The sequence below is a fragment of the Podarcis vaucheri genome (genome assembly GCF_965113315.1).
Source record: "Podarcis vaucheri genome assembly, chromosome: 15".
NCBI lineage: Eukaryota > Metazoa > Chordata > Lepidosauria > Squamata > Lacertidae > Podarcis > Podarcis vaucheri.
Window position 1 is genome coordinate 47426401 of NC_138753.1, and position 21078 is coordinate 47447478.

Genomic DNA, 21078 nt, shown 5'->3' on the forward strand with positions numbered 1-21078 from the left:
TTTTATCAAGTATTGACGTGGATCTTGCCCGGAAGGAGGTGCATGGGCTAAGACAAGGGAGGGCCAGCGTCAGACAGTACCATGCCCGCTTTTTCGCCTTGGTCAGTGCCCTGGAATGGGACAGAGATTCGGCCCCTGTAAGAGACCTCTTTTGGGAGGGGTTGCACAGCTTGATTAAAGATGAGATCGCGAGGGGGGAGAGACCCCGAACCACCCAGGAGGTCGTTCAGAGGGCACTGGCAGTGGGGGTGAGGCTGGAAGAACGTCCGTGGAGCAGGGACGAAGGGCGTGGAGGGCGCAAATCAGCCAGGGGCCCCTCCTTCCTTCCCAGAGAAGCAGCGCGGGCGCAATCCACGCCTCCGCCAGGAGGAGGAGCCGAACCTATGGAGGTTGGAGGTGCAAGGGCTCAGTCAGCAACCAGAGCCCTAGCACCGGCAGCAGTGAAAGCGAAGCCTCCTAGAGGGAACAGGAAGTGTTACGTCTGTGAGGAGCCAGGGCATATGGCGAAAGAGTGTCCCCAGAGGCTCCACAAGCTCACTGCAGCCTCAGCAATGGTGACTGCAGCAACGCAGCAAGGAGAACCACAGCAGGGAAACGACGATGTCTGGCTGGAGGAAGAGGCACTGGGGCCCAGCCAGACATGTCAGTGAAGCAGTCCCCAGAGATTTTACAGCCCGTGAACCCCCTCCCGCCCAAACCAGTGGTGAGGCTCACCGCATCTCTCCAGCTGCCCAATGGAATCACCATGGACGTGCCAATTACCATCGACTCGGGCAGCAACGCGGACTTTATAGGGCAGGAGTTTGTCGACAAGCACGCTATACAGTTGCTGCCTGCCACGCTGCCCCTGCAGGTTGTCACGGTGGATGGAAGGGAGTTGCTAGGGGGGCAAGTGGTGAAGCAGACGCCGCCAATGGTGATGCGACTTGGGAATCACAGGGAAATCATCAGCTTCAACGTCACTCAGCTATCGGACACGCCCATTGTATTGGGCATGAGTTGGCTGGACAAGCACAGCCCGGCGCTGGCTTGGTACCAGAGGCAGCTGACCTTCGGCTCTTCCTTTTGTGCTGAACACTGCATCATGCCCCAGCAGGAAGGGGAGCAAGAGGAGTCACAGCTGCAGCTAGGCACGCTGCAAGCGATTCCCCACAAGTACGCAGAATTTTTGGAAGTTTTCTGCGAGAAGGAGGCGGACAGGCTACCCCCTCACAGACCATATGACTGCAAAATTGACCTGCTGCCGGGGGCGGCGCTGCCCAAAGGGAAGCTGTATTCCATGTCAGAGGACGAGCTGCAGGAACTCAAAGAGTTCTTAGATCATAATTTGGAGCGCGGTTTCATCCGAGAGTCCAAGGCAGCGGGGGGCAGTCCTGTATTCTTTGTTAAAAAGCGAGACACGCCCCAAAAAAGACTGGTCGTGGACTATCGCATTTTAAACAATGGGACCAAGCCGTCGGACTTCCCCATGCCACGAATCGACGACCTCCTGGCGAAGGTGCGGAAGGGAAAAGTGTTCACCAAGTTAGACCTGCGAGGGGCGTACAACCTCATTCGCATGCGGGAGGGAGATGAGTGGAAGACGGCCATGTTCACGCCACTGGGTACCTACGAATACAGAGTTATGCCTTTTGGATTGCAAAATGGCTCCCACGTTTTTCAAGCTTTCATGCATCACATGTTGGTGGGACTTCTCTACAAGACGTGCGTCTGTTTCTTAGATGACATCCTGATCTTTTCGGAATCGCAGCAGGAGCATGACAGACACGTCAAGGAAGTGCTGACCAGACTAAAGCAACATAGGCTCTACGCCAAGCTGGAGAAGTGCCAATTTGACGTGACGGAGGTGGATTTTCTGGGCTACAAGTTGTCTGACAAGGGGCTCGCCATGGACAGCGCCAAGGTTCGAGCGGTATTGGATTGGAAGAGTCCACGCAACCGAAAAGAGGTCCAAAGGTTTGTCGGCTTTGCGAACTTCTATCGCAAGTTTATCAAGGGCTTCTCTATGCAGACAGCGGCCATCACAGACACGCTTAGCTCCAAGAAAAAGAAGTTCGTTTGGACAGAGGAGGCGGAGCAGTCCTTTCAGGCACTCAAGCGTCTCTTCGCGTCGGAAGAGCAGCTGCTTCACGTCAACCCCAGCAGGCCGATGAGGGTGGAGACAGACGCCTCGGACAGAGCCGTGGGGGCGGTCCTGCTGCAAAAGGACCAGCAGGGGGTGTGGCGGCCGGGAGCGTTTTACTCCAGGAAGCTCAGCAAGTCCGAGCAGAACTACACCATCTGGGACAGGGAGTTGCTGGCCATTCATGCAGCGTTCAAAGCGTGGAGGCACTTCCTGATCGGCGCCAAGCACACGGTGCAGGTTTGCACGGACCACAAGAATCTGGAGCACTGGCGCACGGCACAGTTCCTAAACCAGAGGCAGATACGTTGGGCTGAGTTTTTTGCGAACTTCGACTTCCGCATAGAGTATGTCCCGGGGGACACTAACATCATGGCGGACGCCCTCTCCCGTAAGCCACAGTATCTGGAGGACGCAACGCCAGCGGCCGCCATGCACATCTTCGCACCAACAGTATGGGCGTGCGCCGCGGCCACCGTGGACCTGGAGGCGGTGCGACGAGCGTTGCAGGATGACTCCTTCGCGCAAGCAAAGATGGCAGAGGTGCAAAGGGGCAAGGCTGCGGCCGACGGTTTCCAGCTACGAGATGGATTGCTCATCCGTAAAGGGGCCATCTACGTGCCGGGAGACGACCTTCGCGCCAAGGTGCTGCAGCAGCTGCACGACGCGCCCACGGCCGGGCACTTTGGCAAGGAGAAGACGGTGGAATTAGTAGCCAGGGATTTCTGGTGGCCTGGAATGAGAGGGGAGGTCGCAGACTACGTGGCGAGGTGTGACACCTGCCAGAGGGCCAAACCAGTGCACAGACCGCCGGCAGGACTGTTGGAACCGCTGCAAACTCCGGTCGAACCTTGGGAAAGGGTGGCTCTGGACTTTGTCACAGATCTGCCCAGCTCGAGGGGCAAGACGGCAGTGCTGGTGGTGGTGGACCTGTTTTCCAAGATGGCACATTTCATTCCGTGTGCGAAGGTGGCCACGGCGGAGCAAACCGCCAAACTGTTCATAGACCACGTGTTCAAGGTTCACGGTCTGCCACGGTCTATTCTGTCCGACCGCGGGCGGCAGTTCATCTCGAATTTCTGGCAGAAGCTGATGGGCTTCCTAAACGTCAAGATCAACCTGGCGTCGGCGAGACACCCGCAGACCAACGGGCAAGCGGAGCGGGTCAATGCCATCATGCAGCAGTACCTGAGATGCTATGCGAATCAACAGCCTGCGACGTGGGTGGATTACCTGCCGCTTGCCGAGTTCGCCTACAACAACACGAAGCACGTGTCCACGGGGGTCACGCCGTTCTTCGCCAACAACGGGAGGCACCCCAGAACCTTCCCGGGACTGGAAAGAATGGGGGAGGGGGAGCCGCAGACAGCAGATGCGTTCGCGTCGGAGCTGCAGGAAGTCCACGATCAGCTGAGGCGCCACCTGGAGCTGGCCAAACACGCATACAAGGTACAAGCGGACAGGCACAGAAGGGTTGGCGAAGAGCTCCACGTGGGAGACTGGGTCTGGTTAGCAGCCCACGCAGTGCCGGCCAGGTCGTTGGCCAAGAAGAAACTAGGGCATAAACAACTGGGACCCTACCAAGTCGAAGAGCAGGTCAACCCGGTAGCTTTCAGACTGGCACTTCCGGAGGGTTCCAGAATGCATCCGGTGTTCCACAGATCGGTGCTCACTCCCTACAAGGCACCGCACAGGTTCCAGGAACCCGGAACGGCGCCGAGTCCGGTCAGAGACAGAACGGGGCACGCGGGAGTGGCACAGAAGGAGCGCATCAATGACGTCACGGAGATTTTGGACTCCAGATGGGGGGAAGAGGGGGTAGAATACTTTCTCGCCAAGGAGGGCACCCTGGCCAGTGCGAACAGCTGGGTGCCGGGCTACGCCTTGGACGAACCTCTACTCAAAGACGAGTTTCATGCCCTCTTCCCACATAGACCTATGCCAGCAGACTTTTTCGACGACTGGCTTTTCACGCCCACGCTTTCGGCCAGCACTTTCCGGGGGTTCGACTCGGACGAGAACCCGACACAAGACGTCCGTTCCCCGGAGGGGTCACCCTCGGGATCTGCATCAGAACCCTCGTATTGGTGGGACGATAGACCAGAGGAGCAGTTCCGCAGAAGGTGGCTGGAAGGCCCAGGACGAGCAACGCCGCCAGGAGGAAGTGAGGGAAAGACGGACATGGACGTTTTCGGGGACGACCCTGGTTTCGAGCACGGCGGCACAGAGATGGAAGCGGAGGTGACCGTCGTCGACGAGAGCAGGGAGGAAGACCCGCGAGACTTCAGATGGAGGCCCGCCACGGGAAGCGAACGATATCCGACGTTCGTCCCTTTGCAACAGCACACCCCAGCTCCAGCACCGGAAGGAGGGGAGGGGGGAATGGGGGGCTTCGAGGGGGGGATGGATGTCAGGGGTTTAGGAGCAGAGGCAAGGGCAAGGGAGGAAACAGAGAGCGAAGGGGAGGAGGCAGAAGAAAAGATGAGTGATGACGACGACCCGAGATCTCCGAGTCTTTCCAGTGAATCAGAGGATTCACAGAAAGGAGCACCAGTGGCCAGGGCAAGGGGGGAGTCTAGGGGGGCACCCCAGGAAGATAGAGCCAGAGGGGACTCAGAGGAGAGCAGTTGGAAATCGGGACCAGCGTCACCGCCAGAGAGCAGGGAAGAGGAAGGGAGCCAGGGGGCAAGCGCTGGCAGCTCACCACAGGAGGGAGGGCATGAGTCAGGAGTGGCCACACCTCCATCGGGGAGCGAAGAAACGGTTAAGAGGAAAGTGGAAGGTTGGGCGCGCGCGCCAAGTTCAAATGCAGAGGAAGGCGGCGCAGTAAGCAGCCCGGAAAGGGAGCCAGGTCCTAAAGCCCGGCGCAAGGAGGCAGGAGGGTCCGGGTCAGCGTCAGAAGAATCCCGGAAGGAAGAAGCCCCGGGGGGTAGAGGGACCCAGAGGAGGACAGTCAGGCGGAAAAGGTGGAGCAGGGCTAGGATATTAAGTTGGTGCGCACGGGGCGGAGACTCAGACGGAGCTTCGTCGATCTAGCTACTAGACGTAGAGTTGCGCGCAAGCAGCGTGAGAATGGAAACTGTAATTCAATAAAGACTTTTACTAAATGATCGCTGGCTAGCGTGATCCTCTGTGAGCTAGGATCTTCAAGCAGCTCTGACAATATGAGTAGAAAGAAGACGAATAAGCTTCGATTGAGCTTATTTCAATTCATAGAATCATAGGTGGAATTAGCGTGGTGTTTTTTGGGTCTGCACCAGAATCACACGACCAAAGCAAAAATGAACTTAAACACCTATGGTTGATTTTGGCTGATAAAAAACATTTCACTCTGCGATTTTTGGTTGAATGTGCATTCTTTTTGCTTTGGTTGTGTGTTCTAGTGCAAACCCAAAAAACCCTGTGAACTGAAATAAAATATCTCGAAGCTTATGCGTCTTCTATCTCCGCATATGGAAGCGGAAATATGGTGTTTTGTCCTTTTAGGCTCATTACACTCACTTGGCGATTTGTGGGTCAATGTACATTAGAACCAAAGAACACGACTTTGAAATAAGCGCAATTGCGATTCACTTTTGCACATTTACCCAGAAATCGCAGTGTATGTAATGAGACCAAAATAACAAAACGAAATAGAAAGAAGACGAATAAGCTTCGATTGAGCTTATTTCAATTCATAGAATCATAGAATCATAGTTGGAATTAGCGTGGTGTTTTTTGGGTGTGCACCAGAATCACCTAACCAAAGCAAAAAGGTCTTTTGTCTTCCATCTGCATAAAATAATATTGGATTTCGCTTATTAAAAAGTAGTGTTCTTTGGTGTTAATGCACATTTACCCAAAAATCACAAAGTGAATGTAATGCGACCAAAATAAAGAAACACCATATTTCCACTTCCACATGCGTAGAAAGAAGACGAATAAGCTTCGAGAGGGCTTATTTGAATTTGTATGGTGTTTTTTGGGTGTATACCAGAATCACCCCCAAACAAAGCAATAAGGTATTTTGCGTTCCATCTACGTAGGAAAGAGATTAAAACGCTCTGATTGGAATTATTTCAAATAGGTGTTTTTGGGGTTAGAATGCACATTCAACCAAATAGCGCAGAGCGAAATGTTTGTTATCAGCCCAAATCAAGCATAGACGTTTTAGTTAATCTCAATAGAAAGAGGACGAATAAGCTTGGATTGCTCTTTAGGTGTTCATTCACCCACAAATTCCAAAGCCTAAAGAAAGCAAAACAGGTTGTTTTGGGTTCCATCTACATAGAAAGAAGAATCTTGGATTTCGCTTATTTCATAGTCCTGTTCTAGGGAGTTAATGCACATTTACCGAGAAATCGCAAAGTGTATGTAATGAGAACAAAATAAGAAAACGCCATATTTCCGATTCCATATCCGTAGAAAGAAGACGGATGGTTCGATTGGGATTATTTCAATTCATAGAATCACAGAATCATAAGGTTGGAATTAGCGTGGTGTTTTTTGGGTTTGCACCAGAATCACACTACCAAAGCAGGTCTTCTGGAGTCCATCTACATAGGAAGAAGATGAAAACGCTCTGATTGGGCTTATTTCAAATAAGTGCTTTTGGGGTTACAATGCACATTCAACCAAAAATCGCAGAGCGAAATGTATGTTATCAGCCCAAATCAAGCATGGGTGTTTTGGTTCATCTCAATTGAAAGCTTGGATTGCACTCGGTTTTCATTCACCCACAAATAGAAAATCGAAGTATCATAAGCATAATCAACGCAAGACAGGTTGTTTTGGGTTCCGTCTACATAGAAAGAAGAATCTTGGATTTCGCTTTTTTCAAAGTCGTGTTCTTTGGTATTAATGCACTTTTACCCAGAAATCGCAAAGTGTATGTAATGAGACCAAAATAACAAAACGCCATATTTCCGCATCCATATGCGCAGAAAGAAGAGGAATGTTTCGATTGGGCTTATTTCAATTCATAGAATCATAGTTGGAATTTACATGGTGTTTTTTGGGTGAGCACCAGAATCACCCCCAAACAAAGCAATAAGGTGTTTTGCGTTCCATCTACGTAGAGAGAAGATGAAAACGCTCTGATTGGGCTTATTTCAAATAGCTGTTTTTGGGTTTAGAATGCACATTCAACCAAAAATCACAGAGCGAAATGTTCGTTATCAGCCCAAATCAAGCATAGTTGTTTTAGTTAATAGAAAGAGGACAAATAAGCTTGGATTGCTCTTTCGGTGTTCATTCTCCCACAAGCTGCAAAGCGAAGTGTCATAAGCATAAACAACGCAAAACAGGTTGTTTTGGTTTCCATCTACATAGAAAGAAGAATCTTGGATTTCGCTTATTTCAAAATCATGTTTGTCAGAGCTGCCACCCAGTCCCAGCTCACATAGGACCAAGTCCGCCAGCGTTCACTTTATAAGAGTCTTTATTAAGTTACAGGTTTCATTTCCGAACTGCAGCGTGCAGCTCTACACCTTCTGCCCTAGGTCGGCGAAGACCCGTCTGAGTCCCCGCCTCTTGCACACCAGCTTAATACCCTAGCCTTGCTCCACCTCCTTCGCCTCTCCCTACGTCTCTGGGTCCTTCTGCCCCCCTGGGCCTCCTCCCTTCTACTCTCCTCTGACGCTGACCCCCCTGATCCTTCCGCCTCCTTGCGGCGGGCTTTGGGACCTGGCTCACTCTCCGGGCTGCTTACTGCTCCAGCTTCCGCTGCATTTGAACTTGGCGCGCGCGCCCAACTCTCTACTTTCCTCTTAACCGTTGCCTCGCTCTCTGAGGAGGGCGTGACCACCCCTGACTCGTGCCCTCCCTCCTGCTGACAGCCTCCGGAACCCGATGCCCGGCTACCTTCCTCCCTGCTGCTCTCAGTCTTGAGCGTGGGTCCCGACTTCCAGCTGCTGCCGCCCTCAGTTATGAGCGTGGGTCCCGACTTCCAGCTGCTACTCTCTGAATCTCCTCTGTTCCCTTCCTCCTGGGGTGTCCCCCCGGAACCCCCCCTTGCTCTGCTCACTGGGGCTCCCTTTTGGGAGTCCTCTGACTCACTGCTTAGGCTTGGAGATCTCGGGTCGTCATCATCACTCATTTTCCCTTCGGATTCCTCCCCCTCGCTCTCTGCTTCCTCCCTTCTCTGCGTCTCTGCTCCTGAACCCCTGACAATGTTCTTTGAAGTTAATGCTCATTTACCCAGAAATCGCAGTGTATGTAATGAGACCAAAATAACAAAACGACATATTTCCGCTTCCATATGAGTAGAAAGAAGACGAATAAGCTTCGATTGAGCTTATTTCAATTCATAGAATCATAGAATCATATAGTTGGAATTAGCGTGGTGTTTTTTGGGTTTGCACCAGAATAACACGACCAAAGCACAAATGAACTTAAACACCTATGGTTGATTTTGGCTGATAAAAAACATTTCATTCTGCGATTTTTGGTTGAATGTGCATTCTTTTTGCTTTGGTTGTGTGTTCTAGTGCAAACCCAAAAAACACCCTGTGAACTGAAATAAGCCTTGAAGCTTATGCGTCTTCTTTCTCCGCATATGGAAGCGAAAATATGGTTGTCAGGGTTGCCCTGACAATGGTGTTTTGTCATTTTAGGCTCATTACACTCACTTGGCGATTTGTACATTAGAACCAAAGAACACGACTTTGAAATAAGCGCAATCCAAGATTCTTCCTTCTATGTATATGGTATCCAAAACAACCTGTTTTGCTCTGTTTATGCTTATGACACTTCGATTTGCAGTTTGTGGGTAAATGAATACCGAAATGCAATCCAAGCTTATTCGTCCTCTTTCTTTTTTTTTTTTTTTTATAATAATTTTTATTACATTTTTTACAGAAATAACAGAACAATCAAAGAATAAAAAGAAAAGACAAAAAGAAAAGAAATAAAAAAGAAAAGAAACACGACCACTTCAATGACTTATTTCAAATTTCCATTGGACTTCCCCCGTCCCCCGCACAATGCATTCTTAACAATAAATTTATCAGCAAATTATACCCTTATTTCGTGTATTTCTTTATATTTTCAATTGCAAATTAGATTTAAATCTCTTGATCACCATATACTCTAAAAATATACCATAATATCGTTTTTACCCATTTAAATCTTGGTTCTCTCATAAATCTTATCAAATTTCATAAATATTCAAGTTTCATTACTGGAGCTAAGTTCCCAATCATACGACAACTTATGTTTCATATAACTTATAATACTTTTGCAAATAGTCTTTAAATTTTTTCCAGTCCTCCTCCATTGCTTCTTCTCCCAAGTCCCGGATCCTTGCAGTCATCTCGGCTAGTTCCATGTAGTTCATCAATTGCGAGTGCCAGACCTCCAGTGTGGGCAAATCTTGGGTCTTCCAATGCTTGGCGATAAGAATTCTTGCTGCTGTTGTAGCGTACATAAAAAAAGTTCTATCCTTTTTAAACACCTTCTGGCCGACAATGCCCAGAAGGAAGGCCTCTGGTTTCTTGGGAAAGGTGTACTTAAACACCTTTTTTAACTCATTGTAGATCGTTTCCCAGAAGGCCTTCAGTCTTGGGCAAGTCCACCAGAGGTGAAAGAATGTCCCCTCAGCTTCCTTGCATTTCCAACATTTGTTATCGGACAAATGGTAAATCTTAGCTAGATTAACCGGGGTCATGTACCACCTGTATACCATCTTCATAATGTTTTCTTTCAAAGCATTACATGCAGTAAATTTCATACTTATTTCATGCTTATTCGTCCTCTTTCGATTGAGATTAACTTAAACACCTATGGTTGATTTTGGCTGATAACAAACATTTCACTGCGATTTTGGGTTGAATGCATTCTTTTTGCTTTGGTTGTGTGATTCTAGTGCAAACCCAAAAAACACCATGCAAATTCAAATAAGCCCTCTCGAAGCTTATTCGTCTTCTGGAAGAAGCATATGGAAGGGGAAATATTCTTTGAAGTTAATGCTCATTTACCCAGTTAATGCTCATTTACCCATTGTTAATGACAATGTTCTTTGAAGTTAATGCTCATTTACCCAGAAATCGCAGTGTATGTAATGAGACCAAAATAACAAAACGACATATTTCCGCTTCCATATGAGTAGAAAGAAGACGAATAAGCTTCGATTGAGCTTATTTCAATTCATAGAATCATAGAATCATATATGTTTTGTTATTTTGGTCTCATTACATACACTGCGATTTCTGGGTAAATGTGCAAAAGTGAATCGCAATTGCGCTTATTTCAAAGTCGTGTTCTTTGGTTCTAATGTACATTGACCCACAAATCGCCAAGTGAGTGTAATGAGCCTAAAATGACAAAACAACATATTTCCGCTTCCATATGCGGAGACGCATAAGCTTCGAGGCTTATTTCAGTTCACAGGGTTTTTTGGGTTTGCACTAGAACACACAACCAAAGCAAAAAGAATGCACATTCAACCAAAAATCGCAGAGTGAAATGTTTTTTATCAGCCAAAATCAACCATAGGTGTTTAAGTTCATTTTTGCTTTGGTCGTGTGATTCTGGTGCACACCCAAAAAACACCACGCTAATTCCACCTATGATTCTATGAATTGAAATAAGCTCAATCGAAGCTTATTCGTCTTCTTTCTACTCATATGGACGCGGAAATATGGCGTTTTGATATTTTGGTCTCACATACACTTTGCGATTTCTGGGTAAAAGTGCATTAATACCAAAGAACACGACTTTGAAAAAAGCGAAATCCAAGATTCTTCTTTCTATGTAGATGGAAGCCAAAAGACCTTTCTGCTTTGGTTGTGTGATTCTGGTGCAAACCCAAAAAACACCACGCTAATTCCAACTATGATTCTATGAATTGAAATAAGCTCAATCGAAGCTTATTCGTCTTCTTTCTACTCATATGGAAGCGGAAATATGTCGTTTGGTTATTTTGGTCTCATTACATACACTGCGATTTCTGGGTAAATGAGCATTAACTCCAAAGAACATGATTTTGAAATAAGCGAAATCCAAGATTCTTCTTTCTATGTAGATGGAAACCAAAACAACCTGTTTTCCGTTGTTGATGCTTATGACACTTCGCTTTGCAGCTTGTGGGAGAATGAACACCGAAAGAGCAATCCAAGCTTATTTGTCCTCTTTCTATTAACTAAAGCACCTATGCTTGATTTGGGCTGATAACAAACATTTCGCTCTGTGATTTTTGGTTGAATGTGCATTCTAAACCCAAAAACAGCTATTCGAAATAAGCCCAATCAGAGCGTTTTCATCTTCTCTCTACGTAGATGGAACGCAAAACACTTTATTGCTTTGTTTGGGGGTGATTCTGGTGCTCACCCATAAAACACCATGTAAATTCCAACTATGATTCTATGAATTGAAATAAGCCCAATCGAAACTTATTCCTCTTCTTTCTGCGCATATGGATGCGGAAATATGGCGTTTTGTTAATTTGGTCTCATTACATACACTTTGCGATTTCTGGGTAAAAGTGCATTAATACCAAAGAACACGACTTTGAAAAAAGCGAAATCCAAGATTCTTCTTTCTATGTAGATGGCAGCCAAAAGACCTTTCTGCTTTGGTTGTGTGATTCTGGTGCAAACCCAAAAAACACCACTCTAATTCCAACTATGATTCTATGAATTGAAATAAGCTCAATCGAAGCTTATTCGTCTTCTTTCTACTCATATGGAAGCGGAAATATGTCGTTTGGTTATTTTGGTCTCATTACATACACTGCGATTTCTGGGTAAATGAGCATTAACTCCAAAGAACATGATTTTGAAATAAGCGAAATCCAAGATTCTTCTTTCTATGTAGATGGAAACCAAAACAACCTGTTTTCCGTTGTTTATGCTTATGACACTTCGCTTTGCAGCTTGTGGGAGAATGAACACCGAAAGAGCAATCCAAGCTTATTTGTCCTCTTTCTATTAACTAAAGCACCTATGCTTGATTTGGGCTGATAACAAACATTTCGCTCTGTGATTTTTGGTTGAATGTGCATTCTAAACCCAAAAACAGCTATTCGAAATAAGCCCAATCAGAGCGTTTTCATCTTCTCTCTACGTAGATGGAACGCAAAACACTTTATTGCTTTGTTTGGGGGTGATTCTGGTGCTCACCCATAAAACACCATGTAAATTCCAACTATGATTCTATGAATTGAAATAAGCCCAATCGAAACTTATTCCTCTTCTTTCTGCGCATATGGATGCGGAAATATGGCGTTTTGTTAATTTGGTCTCATTACATACACTTTGCGATTTCTGGGTAAAAGTGCATTAATACCAAAGAACACGACTTTGAAAAAAGCGAAATCCAAGATTCTTCTTTCTATGTAGATGGCAGCCAAAAGACCTTTCTGCTTTGGTTGTGTGATTCTGGTGCAAACCCAAAAAACACCACGCTAATTCCAACTATGATTCTATGAATTGAAATAAGCTCAATCGAAGCTTATTCGTCTTCTTTCTACTCATATGGAAGCGGAAATATGTCGTTTTGTTATTTTGGTCTCATTACATACACTGCGATTTCTGGGTAAATGAGCATTAACTTCAAAGAACATGATTTTGAAATAAGCGAAATCCAAGATTCTTCTTTCTATGTAGATGGAAACCAAAACAACCTGTTTTGCGTTGTTTATGCTTATGACACTTCGCTTTGCAGCTTGTGGGAGAATGAACACCGAAAGAGCAATCCAAGCTTATTTGTCCTCTTTCTATTAACTAAAACACCTATGCTTGATTTGGGCTGATAACAAACATTTCGCTCTGTGATTTTTGGTTGAATGTGCATTCTAAATCCAAAAACAGCTATTCGAAATAAACCCAATCAGAGCGTTTTCATCTTCTCTCTACGCAGATGGAACGCAAAACACCTTATTGCTTTGTTTGGGGGTGATTCTGGTGCTCACCCAAAAAACACCATGTAAATTCCAACTATGATTCTATGAATTGAAATAAGCCCAATCGAAACTTATTCCTCTTCTTTCTGCGCATATGGATGCGGAAATATGGCGTTTTGTTAATTTGGTCTCATTACATACACTTTGCGATTTCTGGGTAAAAGTGCATTAATACCAAAGAACACGACTTTGAAATAAGCGAAATCCAAGATTCTTCTTTCTATGCAGATGGAACCGAATACCTGTTTTGCTTTCTTTAGGCTTATTACACTTTGCTTTGTTATTTGTGGGTGAATGAACACCGAAAGAGCAATCCGAGCTTATTCGTTCTCTTTCTATTGAGATGAACTTAAACACCTATGTTTGATTTTGGCTGATAATAAACATTTCACTGCGATTTTTGGCTGAATGCATTCTTTTTGCTTTGGTTGTGTGATTCTAGTGCAAACCCAAAAAACACCATGCAAATTCCATGGAAGAAGCATATGTGTCAGGGCTGCCACCCAGTCCCAGCTCACATAGGACCAAGTCCGCCAGCGTTCACTTTATAAGAGTCTTTATTAAGTTACAGGTTTCATTTCCGAACTGCAGCGTGCAGCTCTACACCTTCTGCCCTAGGTCGGCGAAGACCCGTCTGAGTCCCCGCCTCTTGCACACCAGCTTAATACCCTAGCCTTGCTCCACCTCCTTCGCCTCTCCCTACGTCTCTGGGTCCTTCTGCCCCCCTGGGCCTCCTCCCTTCTACTCTCCTCTGACGCTGACCCCCCTGATCCTTCTGCCTCCTTGCGGCGGGCTTTAGGACCTGGCTCACTCTCCGGGCTGCTTACTGCTCCAGCTTCCGCTGCATTTGAACTTGGCGCGCGCGCCCAACTCTCTACTTTCCTCTTAACCGTTGCCTCGCTCTCTGAGGAGGGCGTGACCACCCCTGACTCGTGCCCTCCCTCCTGCTGACAGCCTCCGGAACCCGATGCCTGGCTACCTTCCTCCCTGCTGCTCTCAGTCTTGAGCGTGGGTCCCGACTTCCAGCTGCTGCCGCTCTCAGTTATGAGCGTGGGTCCCGACTTCCAGCTGCTGCTCTCTGAATCTCCTCTGTTCCCTTCCTCCTGGGGTGTCCCCCCGGATCCCCCCCTTGCTCTGCTCACTGGGGCTCCCTTTTGGGAGTCCTCTGACTCACTGCTTAGGCTTGGAGATCTCGGGTCGTCATCATCACTCATTTTCCCTTCGGATTCCTCCCCCTCGCTCTCTGCTTCCTCCCTTCTCTGCGTCTCTGCTCCTGAACCCCTGACATCCATCCCCCCCTCGAAGCCCCCCTTTCCCCCCTCCCCGCTTTCAGGTGTGGGTGCCGGGTGCTCCATCATCACGGGAGGGAATGCCGGATACAGTTCGCTCCCCGTGGTTGGCCGCCAACTGAAGACCTCCGAGTCTTCCTCCTCGCGGTCGCCGACGTTGACCTGTTCCGCTTCCATCTCTGTACCGCCGTGCTCGAACCCAAGGTCCTCCCCGAACACGTCCATGTCAGTCTCTGCGTCGGTCGCTCGACCTGGCATCTCCAGCCACTTCTGGCGCCATTGCTCCTCCGGTCGATCGTCCCACCAATACGAGGTGTCTGACGCCGAACCCGCCGGCGATCCTTCTGGGGAACGGGTGCTCAGTGCGGGTTCCCCGTCCGAGTCGAATCCATGGAACGTGCTGGAAGAAAGTGTGGGTGTGAACAGCCAGTCGTCGAAGAAGCTCGCTGGCATGGGTCTGTGTGGGAAAAGGGCATGAAACTCGTCCTTGAGCAGGGGTTCCTCCAAAGCGTAGTCTGGCACCCAGCTATTGGCGCTGGCCCGGGTGCCCTCTCTGGCTAGGAGGTATTCGACTCCCTCTTCCCCCCATCTGGAGTCCAAAATCTCCGTGACCTCGTTGATGGGGTCTTGCTGCGTCACCCCTCGCGTCTCCTTCCGCTCCCGGAACGGACTCGGTGCCGTCCCTGGCTCCTGGAATCTGTGAGGTGCCTTGTAGGGAGTGAGCACCGACCTGTGGAACACCGGATGCATTCTGGAACCCTCCGGCAGCGCCAGTCGGAAGGCTACCGGGTTGATCTGTGCTTCGACTTGGTACGGACCAATTTGCTTGTGCCCCAACTTCTTCTTGGCTAGTGACCTGGTCGGCACTGCGTGGGCTGCCAACCAGACCCAGTCTCCCACTTGGATCTCTTCGCCCACCCGCCTGTGCTTGTCAGCTTGCACCTTGTAGGCGTGCTTAGCTAGCTCCAGCTGCCGTCTGAGTTGATCGTGTACCGCCTGCAACTCTGACGCGAACGCGTCCGCCGTCTGTGGTTCTCCGTCCCCCACTCTCTCCCGTCCCGGGAAGGTTCTGGGATTCCTCCCATTGTTGGCGAAGAACGGCGTCACCCCTGTGGACACGTGCTTCGTGTTGTTGTAAGCGAACTCGGCGAGCGGCAGGTAATCCACCCAGGTCGCAGGTTGTTGATTGGCATAGCATCTCAGGTACTGCTGCATGATGGCATTGACCCTCTCTGCTTGCCCGTTGGTCTGCGGGTGTCTTGCTGATGCCAGATCGACCTTGACATTTAGAAAACTCATCAGCTTCTGCCAGAAATTCGAGACGAACTGGCGCCCGCGGTCGGACAGGATAGACCGCGGCAGACCATGCACTTTGAACACGTGATCTATGAACAGTTTGGCGGTTTGTTCCGCCGTGGCCACCTTCGCACACGGAATGAAATGTGCCATCTTGGTGAACAAGTCCACCACCACTAGTACAGCTGTCTTGCCTCTCGAGCTGGGTAGATCCGTAACAAAGTCCAGGGCCACTCTCTCCCACGGTTCAAACGGCGTTTGCAGCGGTTCCAGCAGTCCCGCCGGTGGTTTGTGCACCGGTTTGGCCCTCTGGCAGGTGTCGCACCTCGCAACGTAGTCCGCGACTTCCCCTCTCAGTCTGGGCCACCAAAAGTCCCTTGCGACTAATTCCACCGTTTTTTCCGTGCCAAAGTGCCCGGCCGTGGGTGCGTCGTGCAGCTGCTGCAGTACCCTGGCGCGAAGTTCGTCTCCCGGCACGTAGATGGCCCCTTTACGTAAGAGCAAGCCGTCTCGTATCTGGAACTCGTCGCCCTTCGCCGTGCCCTTGTGCACCTCTGCCATCTTCGCCTGCGCGAAGGAGTCGTCCTGCAACGCCCGCCGCACCGCATCCAGGTCTACTGTGGCTGAAGCGCACGCCCACGCTGTTGGCGCGAAGATGTGCATGGCTGCCGCTGGCGTCGCCTCTTCGAGGTATTGCGGTTTGCGGGACAGTGCATCCGCCATGACGTTGGTGTCGCCTGGGACGTACTCTATTCGGAAATTGAAGTCAGCAAAGAACTCCGCCCAACGTATCTGCCTCTGGTTCAGGAACTGAGCCGTGCGCCAGTGCTCCAGATTCTTGTGATCCGTGCAGACCTGCACCGTGTGCTTGGCGCCGATCAGGAAGTGCCTCCACGCCTTGAAAGCTGCATGAATGGCCAGCAACTCCCTGTCCCAGATGGTGTAGTTCTGCTCCGACTTGCTGAGCTTTCTGGAGTAGAACGCTCCCGGCCTCCAGACCCCCTGTGGGTCCCTTTGCAGCAGGACAGCTCCCACTGCTCTATCGGACGCGTCTGTCTCTACCCGCATCGGCCTGCTGGGGTCGATATGCAGCAGTTGCTCTTCCGACGCGAAGAGACGCTTGAGTGCCTGAAAGGACTGCTCCGCCTGCTCCGTCCAGATGAATTTCTTTTTCTTGGAGCTTAGCGTGTCCGTAATGGCCGCCGTCTGCATCGCGAACCCCTTGATAAACTTGCGATAGAAGTTGGCGAAGCCGACAAACCGCTGGACCTCCTTCCGGTTGCGCGGGCTCTTCCAATCCAACACCGCACGAACCTTGGCGCTGTCCATGGCTAGCCCCTTGTCCGACAACTTGTAACCCAAGAAATCCACCTCCGTCGTGTCGAACTGGCACTTCTCCAGTTTGGCGTACAGTCTATGCTGCTGCAGCCTCTCCAGCACCTCCCGAACATCTTGGTCATGGGCTTGCTGCGATTCGGAGAATATCAGGATGTCATCCAGAAAGCAGACGCACTTCTTGTAAAGGAGTCCCGCCAACACATGATGCATGAAAGCTTGGAAACAGTGAGAACCGTTTTGCAATCCAAACGGCATCACTCTGTATTCGTAGGTGCCCAGAGGCGTGAACATGGCTGTCTTCCACTCATCGCCCTCCCTCATGCGGATGAGATTGTACGCACCTCGCAGGTCCAACTTGGTGAACACGCGTCCCTTGCGCACCGTCGCTAGTAGGTCGTCAATCCTGGGCATGGGGAAATCAGAAGGCTTGGTCATCTTGTTTAAGAGGCGAAAATCCACCACCAGTCTTTTTTGGGGCGTGTCTTTCTTCTTCACGAAGAAAACAGGACTGCCCCCTACTGCCCTGGACTCCCGGATGAAACCGCGCTGCAAATTGTGATCTATGAACTGTTTGAGTTCCTGTAATTCGTCCTCAGACATGGAATACAGCTTCCCTTTCGGCAGCGTCGCCCCTGGTAGGAGGTCAATCTTGCAGTCATATTGCCTGTGCGGTGGTAGCTTGTCAGCCTCTTTCTCGCAGAAGACCTCCAGAAAGTCTGCGTATTTGTGGGGGACTGCTTGCAACGTTCCCAACTGCAGTTGTGATTCCTCCTCCTCTCCCTCCTGTCTGGGCAGGATGCAGTGTTCTGCGCAATAAGAGGAGCCGAAGATCAGCTGTCTCTGGTACCAAGCCAGTGTCGGACTGTGCCTGTCCAGCCAACTCATGCCCAACACAATGGGCGTGTCCGAAAGTTGGGTGACATTAAAACTGATGACTTCCCTGTGGTTGCCAAGGCGCATCACCATCGGTGGCGTTTGCTTCACCACCTGCCCCCCTAGCAACTCTCTGCCATCCACTGTGACGACTTGCAGGGGCAGAGTGGCAGGCAGTAGCTGTATAGCGTGCTGCTCCACAAAATCCTGCGCTATAAAGTCTGCGTTGCTTCCAGAATCCACAGAAAGCGGCACTTCGATAGTGACGCCATCGGGTAGCTGGAGAGATGCTGTGAGCTGCACTACTGGTTTGGGTGGGAGGGGGTCCGTGGGTTGCAAGATCGCTGGGGACTGCTTCACTGATGCGTCTGGCTGGGCCCCAGTGCCTCTGTCTCCAGCCAGACATCGTCGTTTCCCTGCTGTGGTTCTCCTTGCTGCGTTGCTGCAGTCACCATTGCTGAGGCTGCAGTGTGCTTGTGGAGCCTCCGGGGACACTCTTTCGCCAAATGGCCTGGATCCTCGCAGATGTAACACTTCCTGTTCCCTCTAGGAGGCTTCGCTTTCACTGCTGTCGGTGCTTGGGCTCTGGCTGCTGACTGAGCCCTTGCACCTCCAACCTCCATCGGTTCCCCTCCCCCTCCAGGCGGAGGTGTGGATTGCGCATGCGCTGCTTCTCTTGGAACGAAAGAGAAACTTCTCGCTGCTTCGCGCCCTCCACGTCCTTCATCTCTGCACCATGGACGTTCTTCCAGCCTCACCCCCACAGTCAGCGCCCTTTGGACCACCTCCTGCGTGCTTCGGGGCCTCTCCCCCCTTGCAATTTCATCCTTGACCGCAGAGCTTAGACCCTCCCAGAACAGGTCTCTGACAGGGGGCGAATCCCGGTCCCACTCTAAGGCACTGACCAGCGCAAAAAAGCGGGCGTGGTACTGCCGGACGCTTGCCCTCCCTTGTTTTAGTCCATGAATCTCCCGTCTGGCAAGATCCACATCAATAGTAGACAAAAAACACGCATCCATCGCTTTGATAAAGGCATCTGCATTCTGAAGCGCCGGATCTTTATCCCTCCACAAATTGCGTAGCCACGCTTTAGCATCCCCATGCAAATGGGATAGTATGAACCCCACTTTCTCTTCCTCATCTCTAAAGTCTTTTGCCAGCAGTTGCAGTGCGCACATTACGTCTGCTCGAAAATTGGGGTACTGTTGTAAATTCCCATCGAAGTGAGCCACAAGCCCTCCTGCTCTCCGTGCCAACCCAACCCCCTCCGGTCTGGGTCCTGGCTGCCCGTGTTTAACCCATGCTTCAAACCTGGCGTGGAGATCTCTGTAGGCGGCTGCCGCATCCTCCTCCCTCTTCTTGGATGCCAGTACCTCCGCGTTCAATTGGGTAACTGCCTGTTGCAGCGCTGCAACTGTCTCTGCTTCCGTCATCTCTGCTAACCGTCGTGAGCTTGCTCCCAAACACCGATCCCCTCCTCCAGCTGCCTCTCTCTCCGCTGCGAGATATCAGGTGTCCGAAGCTTTTGAGTGACGGGTCTTACTGTCAGGGCTGCCACCCAGTCCCAGCTCACATAGGACCAAGTCCGCCAGCGTTCACTTTATAAGAGTCTTTATTAAGTTACAGGTTTCATTTCCGAACTGCAGCGTGCAGCTCTACACCTTCTGCCCTAGGTCGGCGAAGACCCGTCTGAGTCCCCGCCTCTTGCACACCAGCTTAATACCCTAGCCTTGCTCCACCTCCTTCGCCTCTCCCTACGTCTCTGGGTCCTTCTGCCCCCCTGGGCCTCCTCCCTTCTACTCTCCTCTGACGCTGACCCCCCTGATCCTTCTGCCTCCTTGCGGCGGGCTTTAGGACCTGGCTCACTCTCCGGGCTGCTTACTGCTCCAGCTTCCGCTGCATTTGAACTTGGCGCGCGCGCCCAACTCTCTACTTTCCTCTTAACCGTTGCCTCGCTCTCTGAGGAGGGCGTGACCACCCCTGACTCGTGCCCTCCCTCCTGCTGACAGCCTCCGGAACCCGATGCCTGGCTACCTTCCTCCCTGCTGCTCTCAGTCTTGAGCGTGGGTCCCGACTTCCAGCTGCTGCCGCTCTCAGTTATGAGCGTGGGTCCCGACTTCCAGCTGCTGCTCTCTGAATCTCCTCTGTTCCCTTCCTCCTGGGGTGTCCCCCCGGATCCCCCCCTTGCTCTGCTCACTGGGGCTCCCTTTTGGGAGTCCTCTGACTCACTGCTTAGGCTTGGAGATCTCGGGTCGTCATCATCACTCATTTTCCCTTCGGATTCCTCCCCCTCGCTCTCTGCTTCCTCCCTTCTCTGCGTCTCTGCTCCTGAACCCCTGACAATATGGAAGAGGAAATATGGTGTTTATTTTGGTCGCATTACATTCACTTTGCGATTTTTGGGTAAATGTGCATTAACACTTTTTAATAAGCGAAATCCAAGATTCTTCTTTCTATGTAGACGGAACCCAAAACAACCTGTCTTGCGTTTATGCTTATGATACTTCGATTTTCTATTTGTGGGTGAATGAAAACCGAGTGCAATCCAAGCTTATTCTCCCTCTTTCAATTGAGATGAACCAAAACACCCATGCTTGATTTGGGCTGGTAACATACATTTCGCTCTGCGATTTTTGGTTGAATGTGCATTCTAACCCCAAAAACACTTATTTGAAATAAGCCCAATCAGAGCGTTTTCATCTTCTTCCTATGTAGATGGAAGCCAAAAGACCTTTTTGCTTTTTTTTTTTAGAAAAGAAGCACTGCATATATACACACACATATAAATATATCCGTTTTATTTTTATATATTTACAAACGGACACCTATATCTAGGTATGTATATTCTTGTATATAAACTTCCGCGGCCCCTCCGCCCCATCCCTCCGCCAAGGGGCACGAGAGGAAGGCCACTGGGGGAGAAAGGCAGGTGAGGGCGGGGCGGGGGGCGGGGCTGCCCCCTGGGGAGAGCGGGGTCGAGAGAGAGTGGGCGGGAGAGAGCGAGAGGGCCAGCCTGGCTCGGCACGTCTCTGCTGGCCCAACGTCGCAGCGCCTCTTCCGCCCGTTTCCCTCCCCTTCCTGTCCTCTTGCCTCTCCTCCGGTGGCACCTCCTTCCGGGTACCCCTGCCCTCGCCCAAGATGGCGGCAGCACAGGCTCTTCCGCCCGTTTCCCTCCCCTTCCTGTCCTCTTGCCTCTCCTCCGGTGGCACCTCCTTCCGGGTACCCCTGCCCTCGCCCAAGATGGCGGCAGCACAGGTTCTTCCGCCCGTTTCTCTCCCTTT